We start from the raw sequence: 12,389 nt of genomic DNA, 5'->3' as shown, positions 1-12,389 counted from the left end.
TCAACGTCATTATTTTCCCTTTTCCAAGAATAGAATAAATATATGCAGATCAAAGTGATATAACTGATCATGGATCTTAAGTGAATCATTTAGAATAAAGAAACAAAGGAATAAGGAGGGGAAAAACATGAACTGCAGTTAGCAAACAGGAAATGAGAGCTGCAAAGAGTAAAACCATTCCATAGTTTTCCTTAATTATTAGATGATTTTCTGAAAACTTTAATTTGACTTTCTTTGCTGAAGCCATCCTTCCTTGCTTAGTCCGGGGACCTAGAACACTACCCTAAGTAAAACAAGTAGTCATTTCTCTTCATTAACATTAACCCCTACAACTGCCACCATTCCACATTCTGTCTCTTACAGAATAATTATTTTTAAAACTGGGTGCCATTGAAATCTGAGGTTCCATTGTTGGGGAGACCCATAGGACATTCAGTCTAAGACCTACCTATTTAATACCTTGGTACAAAAGATGCTTTCAGAAAAAGCACCAGTACTCAGAAAGAATTAGGAATTACCCTGAAAAAAGTAGCATATGTGGCACATTACCTGGATTTTGAAGAAACCAGGGAAAATATGAGGCAAAGGAGCAAAGGTACAGAAATGGGAGTTGGAACATAAGATATGAAGAATAGTAAGAAGATCATATAAGCAAAAGTAATATGGAAAGAATGGAAAGTTAACGAGTCAAGATATGAAGATGGTTGAGCATCAAATAGTTGAGTTCACATTTATAAAATCATTACCAAATATTTATTAAGCATCTACTGTATGCCAGGGAACTATTGAAAATTATTGAATAAGGAGGTGATGTGTGGACCTGAGGTTTAGGAAGATTACTTTGACACTGTATGGAAGATACATTAGCCAGACAAAAATCTTGAAGTAGAGAGTTAGATTAGGCTATAGTACTAGTCAAAGTGAAAGCTCATGAGGACATGAAAGGATGATGACTGCATGATGGGGGAAGAAGAAATATGGAGGAAAAAAAGATAAGATTTGACAAAGTGAGGTGAGTAAAAGCGAAGGGTCAAGGGCAACCTTGAATTTGCAAACTTGGGAGATAAAGGATTGGGTAGAAAGAAAATTAGTTCTGTTTTGATATATGTTGAGTTTGAGGTGCCTCTGGGACCTCCAGTTTGAAAATGGGGCAATATAATTCAGTAGAGATTAGAGCTGTATATAAAGATCTAAGAATCATCTACACAAAGATAATTGTACCTCTGAAAGCTGATTGAGCATACCAAGTTTGAGAGCATAGGAAGAAAGGAGAATAAGGCCTAGGACGATTCTTAGCAGACAACTATAGTTAATGAGTGTAACATAGATGAATATCCAGTAAAGGAAACTGAAAAATAATGATTAGATAGGTAGGAGATGAACTGGAAAAAAAGACAAGTCATAAAACCCCAAAGAATACCCAGAAGCAGGTTATGAACAGGGTAGAATGTTGCAGAGTTTAAACAGGGTATGAACTGAGAATAATAAGTCATCCGATTTGGAAATTAAGAGATTTACCGATTACACTGTAGACAATAGTTGAGTGATGAGAATAGAAGCAACAATGTAAAGGATTTAAAATAGTGGGAGGGGAGAACAATATGGAGAAACTGAGTATAAAATATATTTTCAAGTTTAGCCAAGAAGAAAAGGAGAGATATAGAATATATTTGATGGTGATAGTTTATTTTTAAAGATGAGACGAGGGAGACTAGCATTTTTATAGACTGCCAGGTTTTAAGGTTGGAGTGAGTATGATCGCAGAGACAATATGTCAGATAAGATAGGAAAGGAAGGATGGGAGCGATAGTAAATAATTTGAAAGAGATAGCCTTGGCAAGATGAAGAGCCACCTTTTCGTGAGTTACCAGAGTAAAAGAGAAGATAGAACGGGGGATCATGTCAGAGGTAAATGAGGATATAATGTGACAACAAACCACAAATCTTTTTTATTAAAAAAATCTTTCTGAATTTAACCAACACCAAAAAAGATCATTTCCTTTTATAAAGTGATACAGAAAAAAAGAACATTGTACATGAAAATGTATATTATATATATATATATATATATATATATATATATATATATATATATATATGCATCGTGATCAACTTGTTATATCCAAAAATACATTTCTATTTCTGTATTGTAGGTTATTACTTCTCTGTCAGGAGTGGGATATCATCAATAGTCTTCTGGAGGGATGATCAGCCATTTTGTTAATCAAAGATCTTGTCTTTTAAAATTGTTTTTATAATTATAATACAAATTGGTTTCTAGGGTCTGCTAACATCATTCTGCATCAATTATATTTATATATATAATATATATATATATATACATATTCTAAAGTTTCTCTGAAAGCTCTTTCATCATTTTTATAGCACAGCAATATTTTATTACATTCCTGTAACATAACTTGTTCAGTCATTCCCCAATTGATGGTCATGCCTTTATTGTTCTTTTCAAAAACAAAAAGAACTGCTATAAATATTCTTGTACATAGAGGACTTTTTACCTTTATTTATTCTATCTCTTTGGGAAATAGTCCTCATATTGGCATTGCTGAGTGAAGGGATATATACATTGTTAAATTACCATTGGAGCATTGTTTCAAATTGCTTTCTAGCATAGCTGCCTCATTTTTCAACTATATCCAAAGTGAATGAATGTTGCCTTATTTTCCTGCAGCTCCTTCATTTGTCATTTTTCTTTTTTAAAATCAGTTTAATCAGTCTGATCAGTATGAGATAAAACCTCCGAGTTGCTTTAATCTACATTTGTCTAATCATAGTAATTTGAAACCTTTTTTCATATGACTCAGTTTGAATTTCTTCCTTAGAAAAAGACCTGTTAGGGGCAGCTAGGTGCCATAGTGGATAGAGCACCAGTCCTGGAGTCAGGAGTACCTGAATTCAAATCCAGTCTCAGACACTTAATAATTACCTAGCTGTGTGGCCTTGGGCAAGCCACTTAATTCCATTTGCCTTGCAAAAACCTAAAAAAAAATTTTTTTTTTAAATAAAACACCTGTTTAGGCAACTAGGTGGCACAGTTATAGAGTGCCAGGACTGGAGTCAGGAAGACCTGCGTTCAAATCAGCCTCTGCCATTTCCTAACTCTGCTTTCCTGGGCAAATCATTTAACCTCCATCTATCTCAGTTTCCTCAATTGTAAAAATGGGAAAAATTGCATCCACCTCACAGCATCAAATGTGATAATATTCGTAAATCACTGAATACAGAGTAGGCACTTAATATCCCCTTCCCTCATATCTCTTGATTGAGGAATAGATTTTCTGAATTATGGATTTGAATCAATTACTTATGGGAACTTTATGAAAGAAATTTCCTACAAAATATTTTCCCATTTGTTTCCATTCTAATCTTAAGCGGAATTAGTTTTCTTTGTACAGAAAAACTTTCTAAATTTAGGTAAGCAAAAGTGCCCAATTCATCTTCTGCCAGTGCTTTCTATTTTTTGGTAAGAAACTCTTCTGCCTATAGAACTGAAAGGTAATTTCTTTATTCCTCTAATTTGTTTATGAGTCACCCTTTCTGTATGTATTCATTTTGAGTTTATCTTGGAGGAGGTTTTGTTCTAAAGCTTGTTTTTATCAGAGAGGTATCCAACTTTCTTAGCAGATTCTGTCAAGCATGAGTCTTTGAACCAAAACCTCAATTTTAAGGAGGATGCCCAGGCCATCAAGGTCTTCACTCCTTCAGTTGTTCTTCCAACACTTTATAATGACAATACTGCCTAAGGATCACCCCGTTACAGTTCTCTTTTAGTTGTTGACTTGCACCATTAAAATGCAAACTACTTGAAGTCTTGGACTATCTTTTGACTTTTATTTGTATTCCCAGAACACAGAAAGCACTTAATAAATATTGTTGGTGTTGTTGGTGTAGGCTAGAATCCTTATGATTATTTAGCACCAGGCTGCTGGGTTTATTTTTTTTTATATGTTGTATACTTTATCTTTTCCACTTTTCAATCTATTTTTTAAAAAATAGCATGTTGTTTTGATGATTTCTAATCTGTAGTATAATTTGAAATCTGGTATTGCTAGATCCCCTTCATTTCCACTTTTTTTTTTCATTTTCCCTTAAGCTGCTTGACCTTTTATTTCTCCAGCTGAATTTCATTATTGCTTATTATGTTCTATAAAATAATCCTTGGGTATATTGTTAGGTATGACACTAAATAAGTAAAATAATTTAAGTGGTATTTTCATTATTATACAGACTTCATCTACTATTCATTAGCAATTAATTGTTCTTTAATTTTTAGTTATTCACTTTTCTCCAATTATTCTATTTCCATAATCAGTGTTTTGTAGTTATGTTCAGATAGTTGTTGTATTTTAGTAGGTAGACTCCCAAGTATTTTATAGATGCATTCTGTAGTTGTTTTGAATGAAATTTCTCTTTCTCTTCCTGCTGGATTTGGTTGATAATATACACAAATTCTGCATTTATATGGATTTATTTTACATTCTGCAAATTTGCTGAAATAACTGTTTTGATTAAACTTTCAGGAAAGTAACACAAAGCAGAAGAGGCAACCAGGTACCTGAGGTCCAGTCTCAGGCTCATCTAGGCAAGCACAGGTTCTAACAGATACCATTTTGTTTAGAAATAGGGAAAAGGGAAAGAGAAAAGGAGAAAAATCTCCTTCATCTCTAATTTTAAGTTCAACTAAGAGCTATAAAGTACCAAGACATGAGCAAACCCTCAAAAACCTTTTAAAAGTATTTATTTAGTAGATATTGTGTGTGTGTATAAATATATTCATACACATTTCTTTATGTGTGTCTGATTCTCTCAGCCAATCACAAAATGTTTCTTTTGTGGTATCAGCTATCTTCTTCTAAGGTCCAAGGTCCTATCAACCTTTCAAATTGATTAAGCATTTAGTTATATATTTGTTGTAAGGGTATAGGAAAATTTTTTAACATTTCCTTTATATTTTGGGTCTTCTGGAATTATATATGCATGTTATTTTCCCTCAAGAGAATATAAATTGCTTGAATCCAGGGACTGTTCAATTTTTGTGTTTGTATCCCCAACTAGGCAACTTAATAAATATGAGATTGGTACAAAACTCAAACACAGGCAAAGTTCCAACCCAGGCCTATAAGGAAGAAAGATTTAATTGATTTGCTAATCAAAAGCTGGTCAATAACCATGTGAAATCATATAAGATTGATCCTTTAGGACCAATTGGTATGATTAGTATCATAATTAAAGTAACTTGCATACTATAGTTGCCACAACATTGTATCATGGCCTCCAAGTCCCAGATTGTCGATGGATCTGTTGCTTTTCAACCGACAGGTTCTGTCAATCTATTAAGGGTGTTAAGTTGATTGTTCAGTTCAGGAGAGGGTGTATTATTTATCCAATGGCTGCTGACTTGCCCTATAAATAACTCTATAAAGTAGAAGACATTGGCAAAATTCCCCCATTTGATCCAGACCCCAAGAAGAGAGTCTTTGATTGCCTAGTCTGTTCTCTTTAGGCCTCAGACCACTCAGCTGAATTCATGGTGACTTCCCATGAATCTGTGTGAATTAAGATCTTCTAAACCATCCCTCAAGGCTCTTTCACATGCCAGCCAAGTATCTGCCAATAGGAAAATGTGTCAGGACAATCCCCCATCCTACACCCATTATCCATCAGGCTCTCCTTTGTTACTAAGTTAGTGATCATCAAACTCTAGTTGAACATTGCTCTCTCATATCATACAGAGTAGACAGTGAAACAGGAAAAAAAAAGCAATTCTATAGAATTAGATCCTCATAGGTCCCCACCTGTGAGGGGCTAATGGGCTAAGTCAGTGGGGGCTTTCTCTATTTCACTGAAAGAAGTTTCCACATACCACTGAAAGGGCCCTTGCCACAGCATATAATTATTTGACTATCCAATCACTCTATCCTTTGCATTTGCAGAAACCTTTCACTACTTCAACCACAATATAAACTACCATGTCATCTCTTTCCAACATAGACTATGCCAATTGTAATTGAATGGACTGTACTCAGCTATATCCTAACATTTTAGGTTCAATATTGGAATGAAATAAGATGCTTAGAATCCATCTAACATTTTACAAAAAAAGGTTTACAAAGACTTAAAGAAAGAATGCTTAATTAGATAAAACACTTAGATAGATGTAGCCTTCACTCTTCTCCCCAACTTGCCACCAATCTCAATTCACAGGGTAAGATTACATAAGTCACATAACTTTGAAACTTCTACCTAGTCTGAAGGAACTTAATTCCAAATAAGAGGACCTTTTTGTGACTCTAGACAAGGGGTTTTTAGTCTGGGCTCCATGGATAGAATAGAAAGGTTCTATGGATAGATTTCATTCAATTATGAATATAGGCAACAAACCATAGTAATTTTAGCACTATTATTGGTAACTTTGTCATTAATAGAAATCATAGACATTTTTCCTATAATATAATAGGAAATATAATAGCAGTTATTTCAAAGTAACAGTTACACTTATCTATTTCAAAGTTACTAAGAATTTTAGAACCACTACTAGATCATATGTGATTGCAGTCTTCCCCTCTACAGACATTTGTGCTCCTGTATACAGGTGGTCAACTGCAGGTTAATTCTGTGTTACCCAAACAGTAAACCAAAATGGTAAACATCAAACAGTAAAGTAACTTAATCTCACATTGGCTTTTTATTTGGTTTGGTTTGTAAGGTAATGGGGTTAAGTGACCTGCCCAAGGCTAGGTAATGTGTCTGAGGTTGAATTTGAACTCAGGTCCTCCTGACTCCCCCAGCTGCCCCTTAATCACACACTGTTGTCCCATACACATTGCTTTCTGACATACTTTATCTAGAATTGTTTATTGATCAGTACTAGGAAGGAGGTAAATCATTTCCCTAATTTATTGAAGTTTTGTAAAACTGGTTCTTTCAAATGAGAATTCTTAATTCTCCACAAGGCAAAAATGGCCTTTTGTAATATGATAGGCAAGAAGGCTACAAGTAGAGACCAGGCAAGTTCAAATTCATCTAAGAAGATAATTATTGAAGTATGCTAAAATAATGTCTTATTATTGCTAACAGATTATACAATGGTAGGGGACATATATACAATGTTGCAAGCTATTCCCTTTTTATGAAATAAAGGCATGTACATTCAAGATGTTGTACAAGGGAGGGTCATGTATTATTATTATTATTATTATTATTCCATAAAAATACCATGAATTAAGGAAAAACTCTTTGAGAAAACCTTAAATGACATCAGAAATAAGAATCATTTATTTGTAATATTGATTATCCCTGCCCCACTGTCTGAAGGTCAGGTATGTTACATCTCACTAATCTCCTAGGATTCTCCAGTACCCTTATAAGGATTAGAGGTGGGCGGCTAGGTGACACAGTGGATAAAGCACCGGCCCTGGAGTCAGGAGTACCTGAGTTAAATTCCTTAATAATTACCTAGCTGTGTGGCCTTGGGCAAGCCACTTAACCCCATTGCCTTGCAAAAAAAAAAAAAAGGTGTTACTAGGTAGGTCCTCTGATTCCCCAATTCCATTTAACCACTTGTAGGAGTAGAATTTGAAAAGGAATACTTACTTCAGAAGGTATAATAACAAATATACAAACAACTTAGCTCCACTCCTATAGACCACAGACTCAGGTCCAAGTCCAAAATTCCCCTCAGGATTGAGTCCGAGGTACTCTGGCTTCTTGGGGCTTCTCTGCCTAGCTAGATGAAAAAAATATTCTGCCTACAACCCTGACTGTTAAGGTTTTTATGGCTCAAAATTTCAGAACCAGTGGGCTCACCAATTTGTCACCGAATACTAAGGAGAAAGGAAAAAGAACAGAAACAAATACCCCCAATGGTGTAAAAGAGAATGGAAGAAAAGACATCACCTCCCCCCCATTTAGTTCATAATGCTCACCCTATGGGTAAACTATGATCTTCAACCTCTAGCAGGAAAGAGCGTGCAGGAAAGAAACTGTTCCAATCTGGCAGTTTCAAAAGATGTAGACTATTCAACAGACAATCAAAGGAAGCTACTCCCACTCAGGAGGAAAATGCAGGATGCAGGGTATCTCCATGTTAACAGGTCTAACCCCCTTACACATTATTTCTAAGAAAGTACAGCAAGTCCCATGATTCCACAAATAACAATAGCCAAATTCCAGGAAGGAAAGCAGTCCTGAGTACTACTGTAATCTGCATGTCTATCAAAGGGTTCAAAACAGCTTAATGTATTAAAACCAGATAAATTATTGAAACTGACTTATTCCACTTAATTGACATATAAAATTCTTGGATATCTTACACCTTATTTAACATACAAATCACTTCTTTCTACATATATTATCAGATCACTTAAAACCCATAAAAATATTAATTCAAAATATAAATTCATAAAATATTTTGTTTTAGGTTTGTTTATTTTATATTTTACAGACCGAAATTAAATAAAAATTTCAAAGCAAGTTTGATGGAAAATTTGTATTTTACATTTCAATCATATAAATGAAGATGACAGAAGTGTCATATTCAAAAGCTATAGTGTTTTTTAATGTAGAAAAATCTTTGCAAAAAGTAGGTTGTCACAAAACAGCTATCCATCTTGAAAATGAAACTAATGAGACTTTGGGGGAAGAAAGAATGCTTATTCAAAAAAATTGGAACATTTCCAAAAATCAGATGTGCCATTTCACAAACGTTTTCTTGAAACAACAGATAAAATTGGTTCCTGACTTGGCAAGTGAAAGATGACTTTAGAAAACCATGACCCGCGACTCTCAAGCCTGCTGGGTGAAGTGGGAGGCATTTGTGGGAGGCATTTGGATCTTTCAAAATGGGTGAACCTCAGCAAGTGAGTGCACTTCCTCCACCACCGATGCAATACTTCAAGGAATATACAGATGAAAACATCCGGAAAGGTCTAGCTCCTAAGCCCCCACCTCCAATAAAGGACAGTTATATGGTCTTTGGCAATCAGTTCCAGTGTGATGACCTTATCATCTGCCCTTTGGAAAGTCAAGGCATTGAATGACTTCATCCTATGCAATTTAATCATAAAAAAGAACTAAGAAAACTCAATATGTCTATCCTTATAAACTTTTTAGATTTTCTAGATATCTTGATTAGGAGTCCTGGAAGAATAAAGAGAGAAGAAAAACTGGAAGACCTAAAGCTGCTTTTTGTTCATGTGCATCATTTTATAAATGAATACTGACCCCATCAAGCAAGAGAGACACTCAGAGTCATGATGGTAGTACAAGAAAAGACAGCGCCTTGAAACAGCTGAAAGATTTCAAAAACACTTGGAAAGAGTTATTGAAATGATCCAGAATTGCCTGGCTTCTTTACCTGATGATTTGCCCCATACAGAAGGAGGAATGAGGTTAAAAACCGAACCAATGGACACTGATGACAGCAAAAGTTGTACTGGACAAAGTGAACAGCAAGAGAATTCTAGTCACAGAAGAGACCAGATTATAGAGAAAGATGTAGCTTTGTGTATCTTAATTGATGAAATGAATGAAAGACCATGAAATCTTTAAAAACTTGTTGTACAAACTTTTGGGGGAATAGGGTGGGTCATGTAGCCAAAAATTGTATGACATTGTCTTGCTTGATACTCTTGAAATGTTTAGAAGTATAAATTTTCCTGATCATACATTTAAAAGGTGGAATTTTTTCCCCTAAATTTAAGTTCTTAACTACAGGTGAACAAAAACAGGCAAAGGATTATTTTAATGGCTTAAGCTGAATCTTCAGATTTCTTTTTAAAAATAGAAGCACAGTTGGCACTTTTCTGAAGAGAATTAAGAACATCTAAGTTGGTTGCAAACAGTTTTCTTAACTTTCTTTTATCTTTAGTTTATCTTTGTTGGTCATGCACAAATGAGGTTATATTTTGAACTCCAGAAAAATGCCCCATAGCATGTTAGATTTTGCAATTAACATTTAAATAATTTGAAAGTGAGTTTAATAATAATTTGAGTAGAGCTTTTTCAAGTTATTTGTAGTTTGTATTCATAAGACTCTAATCAGTAAAGCATCCTGAAGCAATTATTTATTTTAAAATTCCATAATTTGAAATAACTTTCCTAAGAATAAAAACTTGAGTGGACTTACTCAGATCCCCTTTTTTTCACCTTCTTGATCTTGTGTGTGTCAAGTTCATGACTTGAGGAAATTTTTAGTTCCGTTATCTCTGTGAATCTAGAAGTAGCCATCATGATATTACTTTATATAGAGAAATCAATGTGAATATAAAACCTCTGAAAAATCCATTCATGTGATAATGAATACTGAAGTTCAGGTGTGTGTTTATGAATGATTGGGATGACAGAAGTAATCTAGAAATATGATTTTAACTAATTTTTTATTTTCTACTTTTTTGTTAGAATGAAATTTTTATCTCTTCTTGCTTCTTAAAGTAAAATTACAAAGTAGCAGCACCCAGGAAGAAAAGTAAGAATTTGTAAATGGCAATATTAGCTCCTGAGTGCCTGATACATTTCTGTATCATACATACTGTGACAAAGTAAACAAAATTAAGAAGCTAGAAGTTTTCTGCAACATATTAACTTTCAGATTTTTTTCCAATGCTAACAAAACATTTTTTATTATGGATTCCAGTATTTCATACAAGTAGAATTTGGAAGCTAAAAAGCATCCACATTATTTCCCACAAAGTTGTTGAAATTCAATAAAAACTCATGTATATTACAATACAAAAACAGCAAAAATACAAACTTCTCTTCCATTATCTTACTCCAACTCCAAATCCCAGATGGCCTGGGAGGGGAGGACTGGTCCAGGGTTGGGGTCAGAGGATGTTAGTTCAGAAAGAGCGGGTAGGAAGAGAATGGCTCAGGAGAATAAGGTAGCTGAAATTATTTTGGTAACCATCTGTAAGGTCAGGGCCAGACTGGGCTTCCACACTGACTTCTCATTTGGGCTAGGTAAAGTAGAATGAGGATTGAAATCTGAGATCAAGAACTATATACCCAGAAAAGAAGAATGTCCAGCCATTATCTTACTCCATTGGTGTTTATGATAGTCTATTTGAGTGCTGCCCACGTAAGGGTGAAAGCCAGCAAATAACTTGACAATAGGTCTTGGGAATCAATCTCACCTTTAGTACATTTTTTCATGCCACTGTGTGCAGAGCACACAGCTCAGATAATAGGATTAGGACAAGACTGAAGTCACTGAATCCTAGGGTCTGGAGTGGAGGGAGACAAATCAAGAGGAGCCTCATTTTTATATAAAAAGGTTTGGGGACCTGTACAATATTTAATTTTTAAAGTATGTCAAAGTTGGGCAGACTGGGAAATGATGCTATCTGAAAGGACCTTAAAACAAACAGACAAACACACATACCTTTCACATCTGTAAAGTGAGGATAAGAGTGACACCTACCTTATGAAGTTGTTAGAACTGTTCCTTTTGTAAAGAGACAAATTTCAACTTGATGTCAGAATAAATTCTTAACAATTAAAAAAAAGAAAAAGAAAACCATGAGTACTGGATTGGTCAAATGGGTTTGTGGACTGTAACAGAAGAAAAAACTGGAGGAAGTTCCCATTGTTAAATGAGGTAATATGTTCTAGTATGGTTGATATTTCTTTTTGAATATCTTCAGGTAGTTAAAGAACTGACAGTCTCATAATTTCCCTTTAGTATGCAATTGGATAAAACTACAGATATCTCTGAATGTTATCAGCTTCTTGTTTTTATTTGCGATGTGCTTGTGGAACACAGTCAAGGAAGTTTGAGGAGAGAGGAAAAAGACCTTTTGTAGAAGATAGGATTTTAGTAAGTTGTGAAAGAATCCAGGTGAGGGTGAAGAATATTCCAGATAATGGAGAATAACAGTTCAAATCCATGAAGGCAGGGGATAGGATGGAAAGAGGGCTGGGTTTGGAGTCAGAAGGACTCATCTTTTTTTAAAAAAATATATATTTTTTCTTTTTTGTTTTTCCAACATCTTGCAATAGTGATTTTTGCCAATCATTTTTCTGCAAGGTTTTGAGTTTTACATTTTTCTTCTTCCCTCCCTTCCTTCCCCCCTCCCCTGAAAGAAAGCAATCTAATATAGACTCTACATGTGCGATTATGCTAAACATGGATCCATATTAATTATGTTATGAAAGAAGAATGAAATCCAAAGAGAAGAAAAAAATTAGAGAGTCATAATACATAAGACAACTTTTAAAGATTGAAGATAGTAAACTTTGGTCTGTATTTAAACTCCACAGCTCCCTCTCTGGTTATGGATGGTATTTTCCATCACAAGTCTAGGAATTGTCTTTGATCATTGTACTACTACTAAAATGAACAAGTTCATCATAGTTGATCATCATCCAGT

At 34.6% G+C, this 12,389-nt stretch overlaps 1 pseudogene; it reads left to right on the top strand.

Annotated features, from left to right (window-relative positions):
• The first annotated feature begins 8,786 nt into the window (after window positions 1–8,786).
• On the top strand, window positions 8,787–9,676 carry LOC141511442 (mediator of RNA polymerase II transcription subunit 7-like; annotated as a pseudogene).
• Window positions 9,677–12,389: the final 2,713 nt, after the last annotated feature.

This window comes from Macrotis lagotis, chromosome 2 (genome assembly GCF_037893015.1).
Source record: "Macrotis lagotis isolate mMagLag1 chromosome 2, bilby.v1.9.chrom.fasta, whole genome shotgun sequence".
Taxonomy (NCBI): domain Eukaryota; kingdom Metazoa; phylum Chordata; class Mammalia; order Peramelemorphia; family Peramelidae; genus Macrotis; species Macrotis lagotis.
The sequence above is the reverse complement of the archived record's forward strand: the minus strand, read 5'-3'. Positions and strand labels throughout refer to the sequence as shown.